Source organism: Lutra lutra, chromosome 5 (genome assembly GCF_902655055.1).
Source record: "Lutra lutra chromosome 5, mLutLut1.2, whole genome shotgun sequence".
Lineage (NCBI taxonomy): Eukaryota > Metazoa > Chordata > Mammalia > Carnivora > Mustelidae > Lutra > Lutra lutra.
The window spans coordinates 141,782,252-141,804,052 of NC_062282.1; the positions used below are offsets into that span (position 1 = coordinate 141,782,252).

The 21,801-nt window shown below is 38.8% G+C and overlaps 1 long non-coding RNA gene and 1 pseudogene across 1 annotated transcript in view; both read right to left on the bottom strand.

Moving 5' to 3' along the window:
- Nucleotides 1–7,850: 7,850 nt before the first annotated feature.
- On the bottom strand, nucleotides 7,851–8,707 carry LOC125100289 (vacuolar protein sorting-associated protein 29-like; annotated as a pseudogene).
- A 2,318-nt stretch (nucleotides 8,708–11,025) lies between these two features.
- LOC125100290 (uncharacterized) overlaps nucleotides 11,026–21,801 on the bottom strand; it is a 202,424-nt gene continuing 191,648 nt past the window's right edge. Inside the window, exons 3-4 of the long non-coding RNA XR_007127492.1 lie at nucleotides 13,076–13,258; nucleotides 11,026–11,423 (exon numbers count right to left, since the gene is read on the bottom strand). This is a non-coding gene — a long non-coding RNA (uncharacterized LOC125100290). The remainder of the gene's footprint in view (nucleotides 11,424–13,075; nucleotides 13,259–21,801) is intronic.

Sequence of the window (21,801 nt, forward strand, 5' to 3'; positions counted from 1 at the left end):
GTTTCTCTTAATTTTGTAATGGAGTCAATGGATGGTGCGATTTTATTGGGGATGACGTTAATGGATAAAGAAAAGGAAATCTGAGCCTCTTTGCTTTTTTTACTTAAGTTCTACAGTCAACTGCAAAAATCATTGTACATTTCGCTGACATTCAGTAAGCATCGGTTTAATTGGAGCTGGAAGAATGGTTTCGACGTGATCCCTGGTGTATCTGAATGACGATGGTAGCCTATTGGCTTTGGCCAACTTCCTTTCATCTTCCTCTCCCCAAAGCAGATCTGCTTTAGAAGCAGCTTCATATGTGTAAGCTAAGGGAATTTTACTTTGCCAGCCAAACTTCCATTGACCGCATTCATTGCTTCCATTTCCAGCTGTCCTTGTCAGGGTTATTGGCTTCTTAGAGCCCTGGGGAATGTGGACACAAAAACTTTTCAACCTTGAAAAAACTTTTCAACCTTGCACATAGAAGGCAAATTGTGAGCTAGATATTGGGATTTATGGATTTTTCTCTCTCCCGTTGTACATCAGGTTGGCTGGAGAGCAAGAAAAAGCACTTTTCCAATTCAAGCCCAGGCACTCAGTGTGTGGCAGGGAGAAGAAAGAGACAGGTTTTCTGCAACAAAACTTGAGGTGAATAGCGTTTGTTATTTTCATCTCCACAACATGGATGAATGAAGCGAGGCTTAAGGTCTTTGAAACATTTTTTTTTTTTTAAAGATCACATGGAAAGATATTATTCTTTTTACAAGTTTCCTAACTTTATTCTTATACAACACTGGGTTGTGGATCTTTGGAAATTGCCAGAGGAAATAGCAGTAAACTTTCTTTGCAAATGCATGTTTCCAGGAAGTATCTTAGAGTGATTAGCATTCAGAAAGAACCATATAATTTTTAATTTCTGGATCTATAAGATCACCAGCTGCCCTAATTCCTTATTCATGGAGAAGGAAGTTGCTAATCTAAGTAACTAGAGAATTTGCTCAAGGTCACACAACTAACTGGGAAGGCATTCTGATTCCTAAGATTTTCCTTTTTTATTTATTTTCCTTTTTTACCTGCACCTTTGGGGATTGGAGTTTTTTTCCTCCTGTCACCATGTGCTAATTCTTAGCAATGAATATCTGAATCTCTTGATACTTAAGAAAGAGCTTAAGATCTGTGCCCAGACTAGACCTGTGTTTGAATTTCAGCTTGTACGTTTACAAGCTGTGGCTCCTTAACTGACCAGTTTGCTTCTGAATCTCTAGCTCATACTATCAACCTGCAAAACAGGGATAATAATACCCAAGTTGGATGGCTGCTATTGTATGAGACGATGATTATGCAGTGCCACTATATAATAGACATGTAATACATACTATAGATTTTCATCCATATGTATTTATATTCTTCACATTTTTGTGTTATACCTCAAGCAAGCTATCTTACCAGCAGCTTGAGTGACATAAGGCAGAGAAGCTTTTCATTGGTTTTTCCGTGAACTATATCAGAAAGTCCATGTAAATTTTAATGAAGCGCAAGTATGGGCGTGGAGTGTAAGGCTGAAGAGTCAGATTGACAGAATAGACATAGCTACAGGAGAAATTCAGAGAAGGACAGTTTCTTGTCACCTGCTGTGTTATGGTCTAAGTGAGTAGTAGTCCACTCACCATGGTCCCCCAGCATGCAGTTGTAAGAAGTGGGGTCCTGTGCCTACCTCCAGGTTCATCAGGGAATAAGAACACTTGGAAGGTGGCCAAGGCAGAAATGAAGTTTCTCCATATTCCAACATGTAATGAAGGAAACGGAAAATATTGAAGTGCCGACACACACAAGCTAGCCCTCAGTGCCTAGAACAGTGTGTACTGGTGCTATTGACAGCAGTGTCAGTCCACATGAGGGGACTGAGAGTTCTGACCTGGATGCAATCCAGCAAGAATCTTCCCTGGAGCTTGGAAATGGGTGGGCCTCACCACCTTTCTCCAGAGAGATCAGCTTCTCCTTGCTCACAGATGACAGGAAAGACCGGGGATAACTCTCCTCCAAAACTTCACAGGCTCTCACATTTGGTGTGTGTGTGTGTGTGTGTGTGTGTGTGTGTGTGTGTGTGTGTGTGTATTCACGTGTTGGGATCGGAAGGGACCAGTGAAGAGTGCAGAACAAAACAATAGTGTTATTTCACAAATAGAATAGTTTGCATCTGCTCTATCTGCTTCTACTGTAGGATGTGACTCTGGTGTTATTGAATTTAGATATGTGTGTGTGTGCACATAAATATGTATACTATATGTTTATATATGCATAAAATATATGTGTATATATATGTATGTGTGTATAAATATGCATGATATATAAACCTCATATGTATAAAATATATATAAACTCCATTTTATACTTAAAATGTTATCTAAAGCTCCATTGAAACAAAGGCAGAAGAATTTTTAAGCCCTGGGTTGAGCTAGTGAAAAAAGTAGTGAAGGAATTTATCAGGTTGGTTAGTGATTAGACTGTCTGTACTTGCCAAGGGCGCCTGTGAAAGTTAGGATCCTGTTCTCTCACAGAGATGGAAGACAGGGGCTCTACCTTTCTTGATGACTGCCTTTCAAAGCAATGGCTCCCAGGTTCCTGAGAAAGGGACTCCTGAGGAAAAAAAAAGAAAAGAAAAGAAAAGAAAAAAGCTGGAGCAAGATTTACATCTCAAAGGACAGAGGAAAGATTTTTAATTGTAAGTTTTTTAAAGTAAATCCACTAAAAAACAGAGATCAGGGCCTTTAATTAAGAAGGAACCTATCCAAAGTTAAGCTTTGGAGGGGAACATTAAGGTCATCTTGGTTGACCTATAGGTGATAGTCTTGGTTAACTTCAGAGTGAGTTGGTTAACTTCAAACAGGAGTCGAATGCAGTGAATATTCTAATTTTTGTAATAAAGCTGTAAACATTTAAATTTATTTCTATTATGTTGCTTTCCAGGAAGATTTAGTTTTGCTTATCATCTAAAAAGAAGAAAGGAGGAAGACTAATCAAGCTTGCACTCAAGGGAAGCACATAGACTTAGTTGATTAATGACAGTTAAAGATTCAACTTCTTAAAGAACATTGAATCCTTCCCCTTTCAAGCTCAGGTGTTTAGAAGCTTCATGCATCATTAATGTTGGACCACACACCATGAATCATGCAAAAACAACGGAATTAACAGATACTTTGTCAGGATTTTTGCAACCAGAACTAGAAATAACGTAGGCGGCCAACACACGCACACACATCCTGAATAAATAATAAATAGGTAGTCACAAGAAAAAAAAAGTAAAAGCTAATCAAGAAAGCAAGAAAAATAAAGCCTATATTTTAAAATCTTGAAGCAGAAGTTAAAGATTCTGGAACAAATAAGACTGTCCCATTTTTACCTTTTAGTTCAGGCTGTCATGCTCCCAATGTCTTTTTGCATTTACTCTAGTGCTCTCTGTACTTTCTCAATATTTGTGAAAAGAAAGAAAAATGGTAAGAAAGAAGGCAAAAAGAAGGAAGGATTGGGGAAATGCAATGATGTCCACACCAATGTAGGAGAGAGAAAGAACACATCTTTTTTTTTTTTTTTAAGATCTTATTTATTTGACAGAAATCACAAGTAGGCAGAGAGAGGGAGAAGCAGGCTCCCTACTGAGCAGAGAGCCCAATGTGGGGCTTGATCCCAGGACCTTGAGATCATGACCTGAGCTCAAGGCAGAGGCTTAACCCTCTGAGCCACCCAGGCACACCAAGAAGGAACACATCTTATTATCAAGTAGGCATTAGCAGATCTACATGGATGCTAGTAGTAGAAAATAGAGGACCGAATCCGGCCAGGATTTCTCACAGACTTCTGCAGTAATGTAGAACAGAATTTACACGTATCTGCTCAGGATACAAGAAGACTCTTTTTGTGATTGTCTCATCTGTGTATCTTGTGAGAGACGTGGTTCCTCTCTGAGGAGAGATGGGTTTACAGTCCTAGGAGCCAGCGGGCTCTGGATCTTGCCCTACAGATTTTTCGGCAAGTTGGGCCTCTGAAGTTTACAAGAGGACCCGTTAAGGTAAACGGGTGGGGAACCCATTACCTGCTTCCTCTTTATTAAGCAAAGAAAATATTGTTTCTGTTTGCTATGGAGCTGAAGGCAGATCATTTCTTTAAGAAGGGAGAGAAGAAGGGAGGTCAGGAGGGAGGGAGAAGGGGTGGAAAGGTGGGATTGGGGGCAGGGAGGGAAACTGAATGGAGAGAAGTGTGCTCAGATGGAGAAGTTGAATCAGGTCCTACGGGAAAATGCACATCCTTTCCTTAGCCTGGGTCCGGGGAATTTTCCAAGAGGAATAGGGTTCTATTTCTCACCTCCTGTGAAAAGACAAAGTGCCCAGATTTAGCAAAATGTTCCCTTGCCCTCTGGTCCAAGCCTGACGGAAGGGGCTAGGGTTTATGAATAGATGGTATGGGATGTTGATGTTCTGTTGAGATCGATTCTGTCCTTCTCAGGCAAGCACTGGGACCGTAGCGCCGCAAAGTGTCTGCCCCTGCTTTTTAGGGCGCCTCAGTGGCTCAGTTGGTTAAGCCTGTGCCTTCCGCTCAGGTCATGATCCCGGAGTCCCAGGATCCAGTCCTGTGTCAGGCTTCCCACTCAGCAGGGAGTCTGCTTCTCCTTCTGACCCTCCCCCTTCTCATGCTCGCTCGCTCTCACTCTCTCTCACTCTCTCTCAAATAAATAAATAAAATCTTAAAAAAAAAAAAAAAAAGGAACAGGCTTCCTTCTCCGTTGCTCTTTTATTCCCCACCCCCTGTTCATTCCCTCTCTCCCCAGTCACTGAGTGAGTCTTTCTATGAAATGGCCATAATTCTATTCTCACATGCAGGACAATAAACAAGTAAATGGCTAGAATCTGCCAGTGGGACATTCAGAGGGGGCTTGCTTTATGGGACAATCTTAAATGGGGACCGGGGATTGGGCTGGTCATTCAGTGGTTTGTGATCTCCCGACTGAGATAAGGTACAGAAGGAATGAATGCGTTTTCTCCATCTGACAGGGATGAGGGAGGTAACACGCTCAAATTTCCAACCTCATTTAAAATTTGATGCTAACAATTGTGGTCATTTATTTTAATTTATCAAAAAAACCTTTTTTTAAAAAAATCCTCAAATACCTCATTGTCCAGAAAGATAAATTTTTAGAATCCGAAATGTGGTTGCCATGTCTTTGTGAAATTATTTTCTTTTTGTAGAAATCCAAGGAATTGCTTCCATAGATATACCAATATGACTTACAGAAAAACATTTTTGCCTGGTATCAAAATAAGAAATATTTGTCATTTACTGTATTATATTCTTTTCCCCAACAAACCAGTTTTTGTGCTTTATTTCCTCTCTAGGGACTGATTATATTTTTAAAATTGTATATCAAATGCAGATTTATTTGACCCTCTCAGAGACCTTGTTTCATAATTTCTTTTTAATTTATTTTTTTCAGTGTTCCAAGATTCGTTGTTTATGTACCACACCCAGTGCTCCATGCAATATGTGCCCTCCTTAATACCCATCACCGGGCTCATCCAACCCTCAACCCTCTTCCCCTCCAAAACCCTCAGTTTGGTTCTCAGAGTCCACAGTGTCTCATGGTTCACGTCTCCCCCTCACTAATAAACACATCTTCTATTAAAAATGAAATCTGGGGCGCCTAGGTGGCTCAATGGATTAAGCCGCTGCCTTCGGCTCAGGTCATGATCTCAGTGTCCTGGGATCGAGCCCCGCTTTGGGCTTTTTGCTCAGCAGGGAGCCTGCTTCTCTCTCTCTCTCTCTCTCTGTCTGACTCTCTGCCTACTTGTGATCTCTGTCTGTCAAATAAATAAATAAAATCTTAAAAAAAAAAGAAAAGAAAAGAAAACATTTCTTTACTGTATACAGTGTCCCTTCAGACAAGCTCCTACATTTGCACATGACTGTCAACTTGGGTTTATTCAGTACCCATCAAACTCAGTGTGCTTATTTCTCTTCTTAATAAGAGAGATCTGATTACATATTTCCTTTTTCTTTAAAAAAGATTCCATTTATTTATCTATCACAGAGAGAGAGCGAGCAAGAGTGAGAAGCAGGCTCACCACTGAGCAGGGCACCCAATGTGGGGCTCGATCCCAGGACCCCAGGATCATGACCTGAGCTGAAGGCAGATGCCCAACCGATTAAGCCACCCAGGCACCCCGATCACATATTGGTACCAGAATTTCTAGAAAGTGGTGTGGCCAGAATCTTAAAGAGAAAGGGTTCAACCTTAGCACAAAATCAGCAATAAGAAATTTTATCTATTAGCTAAATTGGAAGGAAATCAGAAATTCTGGGTCTACTTATGTTTTCTAAAATGGCAACTGCTTACTACTGAAATGAAAGAAAAAAGCATGTCTTTGAAATGCCCATTTTTTGAAATTTGTTTTAGGAAACAGAGAGACCTTGTCTCAGAAAGGAGAGTATCCCTTTTCTCCAGGTGACCAAGGTGTTTCAGGTTTTATGTCAGAACCTGTTGACTGGGCTTCAGGTTTTTTGTTTGTTTGTTTGTTTGTTTTTTAATTTATTTAACAGACAGAGATCACAAGTAGGCAGAGAGGCAGGTAGAGAGAGAGGGAAGCAAGCTCCCCACTGAGCAGAGAGCCCGATGTGGGGCTCGATCCCACGACCCTGTGATCATGACCTGAGCCTAAGGCGGAGGCTTCAACCTACTGAACCACCCAGGCGCCCCTGGGCTTCAGGTTTTACTGGTACTTTGAGTATTGGTTCTTCTAAGAAAATTGATAAACTAATAAGTGAGCAAAGAATGCACATTTTCAATCTGTGAAAATTAGTCAAAATTCCCCAAATTAAGAAAAAGGCTTTGATCAAATAGAAAATATATATTTTCTGGAAGACAGTAATTGGCCTTGCCATGTTCATCCACTTTTGGTGATTTATCAAGTAACTCTTTTTCTCTAGGACAAATGACAGCCACAGTAAAAATCAACTCACAAAATAGAAAAAACAGTGCATTTCTGAGTTCTATAAAAATCCTCATGCTTAATATTTTCTTTTCTATTCAGACACCTATTAATATAATACACATCTCAATTTCTTTACTATTTTACACACACACACATTTGCCCTCACAAAAATATCATATATTTAAAGCAAAGTAATGTCTACGTTATAATACCCAAATACACTTAAGCTAAACTGATGGTGGGTCTTGCCATTTTGAAACCACAGTGAATTTACATCACATGTGATAAGTAGAAACCCCGTGTAACTAAGAGAGACTTGCCATGAACTGTGTTAAATAAAGACATGTGGGCAGATTAACCATCTGATTGTGTGTGCCTTACCTGACATAAAGAAACAAAAACACAAAACAAACAAAAAATAATAAAGAGAGAGACAGAGAAAGAGAATGAAAGAAGGAAGGAAAGAAGAAAGAAAGAAAGAAAGAGAGAGAGAAAGGAAGGAAGAAAGAAAGAATCAGAGGTTTTGATTTCTCTCATAAAGGTAAATGACATAAAGGAAATCCTTGTTAGGTCAGAGTAATTGTTACCTGGTACAGTTACCTACAGAATCCATTGAAAATAGAAATAAAAATTTCATTGTGACTAATGAAAAATATTTAATTTCAATTGTATCTTAACAAATAAAGCAAACTCACATCGATTGTGGATATACCAAAAATGTGTCCTATTTAAAATATTTTGTAATTAAAAATAGAAATACTGTATGATCTAATAATTCCGCTACTGGGTGTTTGCCCAAAGAAAACATAATACTAATTCGAAAAGATATATATGCCCTAATTTGTGTGTGTGTGTCTGTGTGTGAGAGAGAGAGAGATAAATGTTTAATTACTTGATTTGAACAGGATAATGAAAAAAAAAAAAAAACCCAGCAAGACAGGCCCAGCTTTAAGATTTTTAGTATAAAATTTGTTCTACTTTTGCATCATCTCCAATTAGCTGATCCACATAGGGGACAACTGTAGAAACCTGGATATCCATCAACATGAATGAAGGGATATTTGTTTCCAAGGTATTATATGCTCCCGTGCAAGAACCCGGGTTAATGTAAAATTTATTTTCATGCTCAAATGCTTCAAATTTGTGTGTGTGTGTCCTGAGATAAGGATGTCCACATCAGACTGCCTCTGCAACAGGGCTAGACTGGCTGTGCCTCCCCATGGAATAACTCGATGCCCATGGATCAGACCCATTTTGAACTGCCTAACAGTCACCACCTTCTGTTCCGAATAATTCAGCTTCTCATCAAAGTCTCCTCACAATATGAAGTCTTGAGATAGTCATAACTCTTGGTGCAAAGGTTTCCAGTGAAGACAATGTGTTGAATCTTTCCTGGCATCAGCATTTTTTTTTTTTTTTTTCAATTTAGCCAAGAAACTGTTGCACTGGTATGGAATGTGCAGGTCTCTCAAAACCAACACCAACATCCTGTCCCTGGGCTCAGCTTAGTCACCACCACTGCTGCTGCTGCCGCCACCTTCCTCTCTGCCCTCATTTTTACAGTGGACATTGAGTGTAGTTTTGCAGACAAATTTGTGAGACAACACATTACTAATGTGTTTTACTTTTGACTTTTGCCACGGGAACTTAGAGAATACAACTTTTGGAAAAAAAAAATAAAAGAAAGAAAAGAAAATAAGATCAAGGGTGCCTGGCTGGCTTAATTGGTTAAGGCTTTGACTCTTGGTTTTGGCTCAGGTCATAATCTCATGGGTTGTGGATCAAATCTGCAGTTGGGCTCCATGCTCAGTGGGAATGTGCTTGTCCTCCTCCCTTTGCTCCTCCCCTCACCAGCTCATGCCTGTGCATGCTCTCCCTTTCTCAAATAAATAAATAAATCTTTTTTCAAAAATCCAAGAACTTCTTCTAAAGGTCACTGTTGATCTTTTGATATTCCAATCATTGTCTTTGGAAATGCTTTTTACCATTCTTAATGATTCCCCTTTTCAGTTAACTGGTATAATTTGGTTAGATCCTCTTTAAAAAATTTTTTTTTTCCAAAGATTTTATTTATTTCTTTGACAGACAGCGATCACAAGTAGGCAGGGAGAGCCGGGGAAGCAGGCTCCCTGCTGAGCAGAGAGCCCAAGGCAGGGCTTGATCCCAGGACCAGGAGATCATGACCCAAGCCAAAGACAGAGGCTTTAACCCACTGAGCTACCCAGGTGCCCCTGGTTAGATTCTCTTTTGTGAAGAGTTTCCATATGATTCAACTTGTTCTCCAGTACTAAGTTTATGTCGTCTCTGAAAAGATTTGCAAGTTTACTTTGGAATTACTTTGCCTTCCCCCCCCCAATTTTACTGGTTGATGTTTAGAATATTCAGCCAACCATTGGACAATTTCTGACAAAGGACTCCGTGAGATAATTTATTTACTAGTGATAAACCACAACAGGGGTGTTTGAGCATAATTTAAATATTTACAAATATTCAGTTAACTGGTCTATATTTTCAACTTCTGCTGCTACAGACAATTCTGAAATGAATATTACATATATGGGAAATCTCAGAACTTTTTTTTTTTCTTTTTTCTTTTCTAAAGATTTATTTATTTATTTGTCAGAGAGAGAGAGGGAGAGAGAGCAAGCACAGGCAGACAGAATGGCAGGCAGAGGCAGAGGGAGAAGCAGGCTCCCTGATGAGCAAGGAGCCCGATGTGGGACTCGATCCCAGGACGCTGGGATCATGACCTGAGCCGAAGGCAGCTGCTTAACCAACTGAGCCACCCAGGCGTCCCGGGAAATCTCAGAACTTTAAGAAATCCAGCAGAATATAAAACCTACTTTTTAAAATGATTACAACCAAACAACAGAAATTCTACCAGCAGCTGTCAAAGCAAGATTTATTTGATGTGCTTTTGCCACTTTTCATGTATAACTAGAGGTATAATTAGTGTGTAACGGATGATAGCTCCCATTACCATCCCAGGTTTTTTGAGCTCTTTAGTTTTAAATTGTCATTATTTAGCAAGCCAAAATACTCATTTCAGAATGCAAAAGAGCTAGCATTGATTAATTATGGGAGGATTTTCAAAAAATTGTGTACAATATGGACAGTTTTCTTTTGTTCACAATGTTGTCATTAGCTTATACAATATTTCATATTGTAACATTAATTAGTTAACTATGACATAGTGATTTCAAAAGATAACTAATTGATCAAACTCAGAAAAACTACCTGGCAACCAAAGGAAATTGTTTTATCTTAATATAAAGAGAACAGTACTCAGAAACAGATAATTTAAATAGTAGCTATAGTAGCTATCTTTTAAAAGGTACTAGTGGGATATATAGGCTTAAGCACTAATGGTTCTATCTTTCCTAAAACTACCTCCATACTAATGTAATTTTCAAAAAGTGAAGATCAATATGAGATTCTTCTTCCAAATGATTTCTTTGTACATTTTCTTGAAAAATGAAAGTTCGTTTTAACGTTTTTTAGGCTATAATTATGTCCAAAGTGGTGAGAACTCAAAGCTCATGTGTGACTCACACCCTGAATGAAATGAAATCAAATATCATGAATTAATTATCAAGGCTACTTCCAGGTCAATATGTGGAAGGAATGCTTTGAGAGAGACACGTCTCTCTGTCCTTTCCCTCCTCAAATGCTGAAATCATTTAGCTAGCAGGTATTAACTTGAAATTTATGGTTTTATTTTATCTTGCTTTGTTAAGTGTATTTGATTCATATCTGTGCTCCATTTACAACAATAATCAACAGGAGATGCAATTAGGTGTCGACTTTGATGGTGCAGACCCAAACACCAAGGCAATACTAATGGCCACTGGATTCCCTTATTATTTGGGGTTTTAAGAATTATTTTTAAATAGAACTGAGAGCTCTAGTGACTTTCCTGCAATTAATTTCTCTCTTTAACTAGCCAGATCCTGTTTAAAATGCTGCAGCACAAACATAAAATTGCTTATGTAGGAAAAAAAAAAAAAGAAAAAAGAAAATCTACCCTGTGTCAACTTTGGTCACAGTAATAATAAATTTCTGATCTTGAAGCTTTTCTCTGTCCACACGAGGCCATTCCAGGTAATATTCTTCACAATGTACAGACTTCAGGGACTCTTGCCCTGACACGGAAATTGTTGGGTTGTGACATCCCATTTCTCTCTTCTGGTTGCCGCACTCTCTTTAGGTTCATTCACTTTATCTTGTTGTCATCCTCACTGCGGCAGATACCTGGAAGGGTACGGCAGGCAGGGAGTTCTCCCCATTCCTCAGTCATTTTCCACGTTGGCTATAACTTTGGGTGCCTCCCCTTTTGAGAGTAACTGATGTGGACTAAGTTGGGAGGAAACCAAAGCCTTCAGTTTGCTTTTCTGGTACCCTCTGTGTCCCCCCCTTCTCCCAAAGCAGATGGGAGTAGTCCCATCTGACTCTCAGCCATGCCTGTGAAAGATACAAGTAGTTAATACCAGTGCTCCTTCCTGCCTCCGAAAAACATGGTTTCAGAGCCCTTCCTCACACATCACTCCAACTGATTGATGTTGGCACATGGAAGAAAACCAATTTGCCATCGCCTTTCCTGAGATGGCCTAGAGTCTTCTATTGGCTCTACTCAAAATATAAATAGGGGCTACCACAAAATGGTTTGTAGTGGGCTGCATTGCTTATCAATCATTTATTTGGTACTAGGAATGCCGTTTTGATATTGCACAAAACTGATGTATAATTGTGGTTGCAGTCCCAGGATGGTCCAAAACATCTTATGAAATCATTTATTGAATTGTACTTTTCAAACAATCCTATGATGCCATCTGTGGTACAATTTCTAGGGGATAATACATTTTATATTTTAGCACAGGTCTCTAGAAATAGCTCTATGTATCCATTTCCCTCTTCCATTCTTGGCGGTTTTGGTTTCTTTGAAATTTCATCTCATCATTCATGTGCTTGATGACACCTGCTTTTCATACACATTTTCCCTTCGGGAATTGCAAAAGTAAATATTGTATGTTTATGGTTAAAAATATAGATGATTAGGCTTTTTTTTAATATATATAGTGGAAGTTTGATAGGTTTAAATTTAATTTGGGGTAAAAATAGGCTAAGATGAAGGAAAAGCCCAAATAAATAGATTTAGGTATTTGATGTAAAATATTTTATTAAAATTTTATTGTTAATAGAATCTAGGGAATTTTCAGTCAGATAACATGGTGCTTAATGGTTGTTTTTACCACCCTCACTAGAATTTATGTGGGGCCAGTTGCATTGGGTTTAAAAATATACAGTGTAGGGAATGTAGCCAATGGCATAGTAATAGTGTTGTGTGGTGACAGATGGCAGCTACTCTTCCAGTGAGCATAGTATGACATACAGAGATGTCCAGTCACTAGAATGTCCACCTGAGATTAATGTAACATTGTGTAGCAACTCTACTTTAGTTTTTAAAAAGACCAAAAAAGGGGCACCTGGGTGGCTCAGTGGGTTAAAGCCTCTGCCTTCAGCTCAGATCATGATTCCAGGGTCCTGGGATCGAGCCCCACATCGGGCTCTCTGCTCAGCAAGGAGCCTGCATCCTTCCTCTCTCTCTCTGCCTGCCTCTCTGCCTACTTGTGATCTCTGTCTGTCAAATAAAAAAAATTAAAAAATAAAATAAAAAGACCAAAAAAGATGGGAGCCTTGAACACCTGTCAGTCTTGGTAACATTCTGTGGGTGAGAACGTGACATTAGGAACCCATCGGAGATGGCACTAGAGTCACCATCCGTAGGCAGAATTCACCCGCACAGCTCCATGAGCGGGTACCTTTTCCTGCCCCACATCAGTCAGCCTCATGTAAATCTTCAAACCTTCCTCTCCTAGCATTTAAGTCTCCAGTCTTTCAGCAACATGTTTGGGTGGGAGTTGGAGGAGGAGAGGTAGAATAGGTCTCCAAATAGAATGTCCCTGCTTTGGAAGGGCTAACACTCTATGACTGAAATGTCAGGAAGGTTTGTATCCTTTCTAGATCTGTTAGCCCTGCAGATTTTGCTAGTGATGTTGCCTCTGTCTCTCAAAGGAATGGCAGTTACCAAGCACTAACTCTTAGCTATAACTTACTCTTCACCTCGAAGCATCGAGAGAGATCTATCTATCTTGCTGCCTCAGAGGAAGTGCACAACCTCTTCAGTTTCTTGGTCTTCTTCCTTATAGTGCTCCATGTAAGTGCTCTCATTTTCATCCCTCCTGTCTTCGCTCACTTTAGTTTCTCTCTTTCCATGGGCTTCTCCCTTTCTGCTACTCCTCATTAACAACAACAACAGATAACAAACAAAACAAAACAAAACAAAACAAAAAAAACAAAAATCAAAGTCAAAGCCGGCTCTGTGATAGGTGCAGCTGTTAGTGCCATCCTAGCTCTCCTTTCTTTTCTTGGCTCAGTGTATGAGGCACCTGATCCAAAGCTCTTTCATCTGAATTCCTTTATAATACCCTAAAAAGGAGCTTCATATTTTGACACATGAATGATGCTTTTTTCTTATTTGTTTCTATATATCCTCTAAACAAATTTACTCTTTTATTCCTCAGCAATTATCCTCTTCTTGTAGAATTCAGCATTATTGAATACGTTTTTTTTGAATACTCTCATGTTTTTGGTGTTTTTGCTATTTTATTTTGATTCTCCTTAAATTATTGTCTCCCCTCTGATATTTCTTCCCCTTGAACCTAAATGTGAACATTCCTCCAGACTCCACCTTTGACACTGACTCATCTTGTTATATTGTTATCATTGTCTTACCACTGTTGCTGTGACATCCAAATATATATATCTTCAGATGTGATCTATGACCGTTGCTCCAGGTCCAGGTTTCCAGTTGTCTTTCTCAATTACTCCATTTTTATTCCTGCCATCAGTTGTCTTATCTGAATATTCCTGTGCCTCAGTATATTCTGGGCACAGTGAGGTCACACCAACAAGCAGTATCTCAATGGCTCTTACCCCTATGTGCATAACACAGACCAGCAGTGCATCCCAAAGTCTCCCAGTTGTTTTTGGGTTTCCCTGGATATCCTGCATTGCTTAATAAGTGTCCTGTCTTCTTCTTTTTTTTTTTTTTTTCTGGTTCCATGACAGATGTTCAGTGTCCACAAAACAACTTAGAGGGAGCTGCCCTGTTAGAAATGCCCTTAGTAAGAATCACTTTTGTGCCAGGTGTCGCCCTGAGCACCCACGTCTTCCATGCTCTCTTCTCTTAACCTTGTTTGAGTTTTTTTCATTGCTTTTATGTCTACCAGTCATTATATCTTTTTCTTTGTTTTCTTTTAATTGTCTAACTTTTGTTAGAAAAGACTGTCTGGTTCACTCTTCTATTCCTAATTCCATCAACAGTTCTTGGCACTGGAAAAGCTTCATAAATACTTGTTGAAATAAAAATGAATGAATTAATAAAGAGCTAGGGTACCAACCTAGAATGCCAAGGTGGCACCATTTTCCCTACTTGTTTAATTGGTTTGGATACACTTTGAACTGGATTCAGAATTGGGAATCATATGTTTCAAACCTCGGTATCACGTTTACTCTCTCAACATCAAACCAATGCTTCTGTGCCCCAGACCCTCATGGGTTCCATGTGCCAGCCAAGGGCCAATCTTGCAAGACTGTCCCAAATATGACAGTCCCATGTCTACCATGTGAGCATAAAAAATGAAGCCAGTGAAGAAAACTTCAATACATTTTTTAAGTATAATTAACATACAACATTATATTAGTTTCAGGGGTCCAGTGAAATGATCCAACAATTCTCTACATTACTCAGTGCTCATGAAAATAGGTATAGTCTTGATCCTCTTTATCTATTTCATCCATTCCCCCTACCCACCTACCCTCTGGTAATTGCCAGTCTATTTTCTTTACTTAAGAATGTGGGGGTTTTGTTTCTTTCTTTCTTCTTTGTTTTCTTTCTTAAATTCCACATAGGAGTGAAATCATATGGTATTTGTCTTGCTCTTAGACCAGTTTTTTTGCTTAGCATTATACTCTCTAGGTCCATCCATGTTATTGCATATGGCAAAATTTCATTCTTTTTATGGCTGAGTAATATTCCCTTACACATATGCAATGTGTATATATAATATACACACCACATCTTCTTTATCCATCCATCTATCCATGGACACTTGTGTTACTTCCATATCTTGACTTACTGAAAATAATGCTACAAAGAACAAAGGGTTGCATATATCTTTTTGCATTCGTGTTTTCACTTCTTGGGCTAGATAGCCAGTAGTGAAATTAATGAGCCATATTGTACTTATCTAATTTTTTGAAGAACCTCTGTGCTGTTCTCCAGGGTGACTGCACCAGCTTGCATTCCCACCAGCAGTGTATGGTGCTTCTTTTTTCTCCACATCCTCAGCAACACTTGTTATTTCTTATGCTTTCGATTTTCATCATGCTGGCCAGTGTGAGGCGATGCCTCGTTGCGATTTTGATGTGCATTTCCCTAATGATTAATGGTGTTGAGCATCTTACATCTGCTGGCCATCTCGATGTCTTTGGAAAAATGTCTATTCAGGTCCTCTGCCTGTTTTAATGGGCTCATTTGGGGTTCTTCTGGTGTTGAGTTATGTAAATTCTTTGTGTGTTTTGAATATTAATCCCTTATTGGATATATGAAATATCTTCTCCCCTACAGGTTAAAACTTCAATAAAAACATTTAATTGCAAATGTTATACTGAACATATGTCTGAATCAAAATGGCTAAAGTGCCTATATTCACAAGTGGATGTACGATATCTAGTCTTTTAGCAGGTTTTCCTCCTTCGGTATTATAGAAAATTTCTGTTTAGGCCTGACAGTCACTGGCCACATCAACCACATATCACATTGTGGACTAATGCTGTTCTTTCCAAGGGTCACTCCTTCCTCCATTGGTTACTTGCTGCCATCTCAAGGCAAAGTCCTCACCCTGCTCGTCCTCTCTCCCATGGAAATGGAGTTAAGGTTGTAAACTATTATGGGGAAGGGAAGGGAAGTCTGGTGCAAACAAGCTATGACAGCTCTTGAACGGGACTACATGCTGATGCCACCAGCTGTGATTCAATGTCAGGGGGCTTCCCAGGATGATGTTGGGCACAGGTGCTAGCATGATGCTGCTTAACAAAATCAAGTTTACCGCTCAGGATTTTTTAAGCACCTCTATTCAAAACTGCCCCTAGGATGCTGAGAACAGCTTCTTTGGGACTTCCACTGAAAGGCTTACATCTTTGTCTTTCATTTTTGTCACGGAATAATTTGCAGTCAGAATATCCACTCCCCTTAGTTAAAATCCCACTCACACCTACAGGGATGTGGTCTGGTCTTATGCTGTCCATGTAGTAATTTGATATCAGAACATCTATTGTAGGGAGAATTATTCAGTTTGAAGTATGATCACGTTTGAGCTGGCACCAGGGCAGAACAATGTATTCTTGAGTAGAAGATCAAGCTAGCAGACCTTTTCCTATTGTCTTTTGTATCTTTGCTCCTGATCCCCTACAAGTAACATCTTGACAAGAATCTATACATAACAATCCCCTGAAAACAAGCAGTAACGTACCGATAACTGGGAGGAAAGAAGCCACATAAGAAATGTTTCAAAGATATATGGTCCAGATAGTTGCAGATCTGCTCGTCCTCTAGACAAACTTTTTTGTTATTGTTTTATTTTTTCTCCCAAATAAAGGATAACTCAAGTCTCACTTCTTGCAAAGATGAAAGAGTGGTGCTTAGAGTTCTGGAATCGGCATGACTTCCTCTTTTTTAACCTGCAATATTGACGTTCCCCACTGAAAAGAGAAAATACATGTTTCTCTACCATACATGGTTATGGTTTAAGCAAGATCAAAATTAATTACCATTTTCACATTTTAACTATATTTATGTTCCGTGGTCTTGATTTGCAAAGTATGAGTGGGAAATATGACCCTGAAGGTGATCTAGAGAACACTACAGGGATATTATTTCAAGTTTTGATTAATCTAAGAAAATTATGCCACCTAGGTAATTTTTTGTATACACACACACACAAAGACGCATGTGTGCATGCACACACACACACACACACACACACACACTTCCTAGAGACTTCCAGTGATTTTTAGCAAAGTCTTATTACGAAATTTGGATTTTTAACTTAGTTTCAGAGTCTTGATAATTTAGAAGTTACTACTAAAGAGAAGCAAGCATTTGCAAATAATACCAATTATATTGTGCAGAGTAATACTAATCTAGAGGTAAGAAATTTGTGTCGGAGAACATAATTTTGAGTGCACTTTGTAAGGGAAGAGGACACCTTGCTGACTTCTTACATTGCATTGATTTAATGTCAGGATGTAAAACAAGGAATATTTCAGATCTAAAAATTTAATATTCACTTCTTACTTCCATCTTCGACCTCACAGATGCTTGCCAATACACTGAATAAATGCTTGTGAAAACTTTTGAAAGAACTTCTGGCAAATACAAGGAGAGGAAATGTAAAGCGTGTAAGAAGGTGGCTTTGCTGGGAGTGGAGGTGGGGTCAGAGTTAACTCATTTTGGAGCATGTGCTGACAGTGCTGGGTTGCTTGCTGGTCCGTAAGTCTTTCATTTAAAAGAAAAAAAAAAAAACACAAAACAAAAACCAACTTGTCAGTATTTCATTGCCAGGTTGAAAGTTTAATGCATTGGGTTTTTTTTTATAATGGATTTTTAATTAGGACCTTAAAGAAAATTTGGCCCTCAGAATTCATGGAAGCATTTAATTAACTTTTGTGGGGAGTCTCTGACATAGTGAAAATGGATGAAAATGATTATTGCCGGGCGCCTGGGTGGCTCAGTGGGTTGGGCCGCTGCCTTCGGCTCAGGTCATGATCTCAGGGTCCTGGGATCGAGTCCCGCATCGGGCTCTCTGCTCAGCGGAGAACCTGCTTCCTCCTCTCTCTCTCTCTGCCTGCCTCTCTGCCTACTTGTGATCTCTCTCTGTGAAATAAATAAATAAAATCTTTAAAAAAAAATGATTATTGCCATATCAGTTTTGCAGACTGGCTCGTAATTATGTTATCAGATTGAAAACAAATATTTAAAAAACCCCTAACTGCTTATTTTTCTATCTCTTGCTTATGAGCCACAACTGCATGACATAGGACAGGTAAGTTGCCTAATGGAACTTATTAATCAAAAAATTAAAGGAAAACGATTTTAGAAGGCCAGACTACCTACTCCTCAGATGGAAAATCTAGCCAGTGGTTTGAGGTTTCATTAGAAAGGCCAAAAATGTAAGCCAGGCAAGGAAGCTGGAATTCTGTGACTTGGGTTCATGGCGAGTAAGCTGTCATTAAAGTTTCCTGGAAATTGAAATACCATATGGTTTCCAAAGTTAAGTTGGGGGATGGATATATATATATGTATATATATACATATATATATGCCTCAAAATGGACTCTCAGAAAGGAAATTTTGCAGTTTGACTCCAACAGAAGTATAAAACTTGCAGGGAAATAACACAGTGCTCTAACCACAGCCCCAATTATGCTAGGTTTGATTTCCCCTGGCGATCATGGAAAATAATGAATGGGAATATTTATAAAATGGAAATTGGTATTGAATAATTTGTTTTTTTTTTTTTAAAGTGAAGGAACAATAATTTACCAAGTTCATAATCACAAGGTAACCTGCTTTAGTCACAATGACATATTAGGAAATTTGATTATTTTCTTTCTTTCCGTCCTAACTTACTATTTCGTGATTAGAAAAATACTTTGTTTTCATTTGTGGTGAATTAAGAAAACACATAGAGGAACAAGGAAGAACATTCTAATCATTCACAGTCTTTTCTCCAAAGCAGTAAACATTTTGATCTATTTTCTTAGTTTTTTTGTTCAACAGATTTACCTGAGGGAGTGATGATTTACATTTACATTCCATTGTTGGGCAAATGGCTGGGTGCTAAAAAAGGAAGAATTGCCCCTATTTTAAATGTAACTTGTCTGTCTTGCCCCCAGGTCACTGTTTCTATAAAAAAAGATTTTAAAGGCTGGCTTACTTTCCTTTTCTCCAGCACTCTTCTTGGTGATTAAATATTCATATGTTTTAACCATTCAAACCTCCTTGCTGCCTCTCCTGTAGTCCTGCCCTCTCCATCTCACACTTTGCTACCTATTTCACAGGGGAAATGGGAGAAATCAGAAGTAAACCTCCACCAGTCCTGCATCCCTTCTGCACCTGTTTATGTTTACGTAGCCTTTTCTCCTGAGCCATGAGTGGGCTCTTGCGCAAACTCTCCACACTGTCAAGTTCTCTCTCTCCAGCTCAAGGACACTGTTCCACAGACTCCCCTCCTGCATCATCATTTTCCCCATCTCTCCAACCACTTTCTCATCACCCCACAAAAATGCTCCCTATGGTCTTATCACAAAAACCAATAAAACTAAGATATACAGAAATCATTGTACTTTCTTCTTTCTTCTCTCTTTTTTATAGTAGGGGAAAAATAATTCTCTCTAAATAAAAAAAAAATGTTCTACAATTTCTGGTCTCCCTTTCTCTCTCAATCTTGCCTGTACAATTATTCTCATTTGAACTCAAACTTTATATTATTAAATCCAGGGGACTTCAGCTTCATCTCAGGCTTCATCTTACCTAACTATCTATAGCATTGTGATCACTACTTTCTTTTTGAGATCATTTCTTTACTTGTCTTAGAGGATTCCTTACTCTCTGTTTCTCTTCTTATGTCTCTGGACATTGTTTTACTATCTTCTTTATCTATTCTCTCTTACCTCTCTGGCCTCTTAATGCTGGATCATCCCAGCACAGAGCCCCCCCACCTTTTTTTTTCCCTTTATGTTTCTTTGCACATTCACTTTTGTGGGAATATCATAAAATCATTAGGCTTTTAATATCCATCCACAAGCTAATCTATCCATTGTGTACTCCACAGTCCACCTCCCTGCTCAACTGTAGACATATACCCTACTGGCTTCCCAAATATCTCCTGCTGGGTGTCTCCTGGGCATCTCAGACTTGACACTTGAATCATTGAGGTCATAGTCTCTCTTCCTCTAGCACCACCCATGAACCCCTACTCTTCCATCCTGGACAACTACCTCTTTCATGTGCCTTGGCTAAAACTTTCAGAGGCATCCTTTTCTCTTAATTTGTCATAATCCATATTCTAACTATCAGCAAAATCTGTAACTCTGCCTTAAAATATGTTCCAAACCTAACCATGTCTCCCAACTTTTAAGGCTAATGCATTGCCCCTAGTTACTACTGCCTCTTCTCCTACCTATTTTCTAGTAACAGTCTTCAGCAATTTTTGTCCTTTTCTCTTTTGCCTTCCTTTGGCCTATTTCTCAGAGAGCCACCAGAATCCTATTGTTCAAAAAGTAAGATTATATGACATAAGATCATGACAGTTAAGTACAGCGATGTCTTCCTAGATCATGAGACTAATATCCTTACAAACCAACCACACAGAAGCATCACATCATACAATTGATCTTTGACCCTACATTCTCAGTTGCTCGTACTTTACCGTAAACCTACACTAGGCTCCTTGTGAATCCTTAGTCATTTCAATCAGATTTCCAGCCCGTGGTTTTGGTATTTGTCCTTCTCCCCACCTCAAACACTCTTCTTCTGAACATTCACTTGAATGTCTCCTTTACTTCCATCAGGTCTTTATTCGGCTGTCACCATCTGAGGGAAACCAGACCCGAGCCACTCCATCGCAAACTACACATATATGAATTTTGTATTCCTCCTGTTGGTTTGTTTTTTCTTCAGAGCACTCATCACTTTCTAACAGAGATTTTTTTTTTTTTACCTTATTTATTGTGTTGTTACCTAGTAAAGAGTGAGCTTTCTGAGGACGGGGATTTGTTTTGTTCTGTTTTCACTTGTAATGCCTGTAGCTAGAACAGTGAGTATTTCAATAGATAATCTTTCCATATTTGTTGGTGGAGTGATGGAAAGACACCACCAATGTTAGAGCAGAATATAATCTGACTTGGTTCTTAATCAAAGTTTAATTCTCTTAGAGGAGTTTCTGATACAGTATAATAAGAAAGGAAATAAATGGGAAACTTAAAACACTTTATGGAGACCGAATGAAAACTGAGCCATTCTTGGAATTCACACTGGGGAGTCTGCTAATGAAGATATTTGACCCAGAGCTGGGACAAAATAATAGCACTAAAAATCTATCACATGTGAATCAAGTGATGCAAAATTACTTATTGTAAAATATCCTCTTGTATCCATTCCCAGGAAAATGGAGCCAAGGAAATGTCTTTTCATGCAGGTGGGTAAGAATTCCAGTCTCAAATAAAAAAATGGGAATTTTAATACTTTCTCTTCTCATTGCTTGCAACGTATGGCATACGCTTGAGTGACTTACAAAATGCTTTGCACAGAACAACTGATCATCCTATAGAACTTAGCCTGCAGTCAAGATCCTAGGGACTGCACAGACACTTTGAGGAAACAGTATGGGGAAAGTTGTACTCTGTACACAGTTTAAGTTGATACAAAAGGTCTGCCTGATTTATGAATTAGCACGAAACAGAACTTTGGAACAACAGCAAAATGAAAGATAAAGACCAGTTAGACAATAAATACATGTTGAACATGCAAAAGGAGATTCCTAAAAGTCTTTATCAAATAAAAAGTCAATTTTCAGACCAGAAGTTAAAAGAAAAGTTCAGCTGGAAGAAAAAGTTTCCATAGTATAATTACATACTGAAAATGTATTTTGATGATTAATGTACTGTGAGACAATTAAAGGATCTGCAGTGCCTACAGGGAACTCTCTGTTTTTTT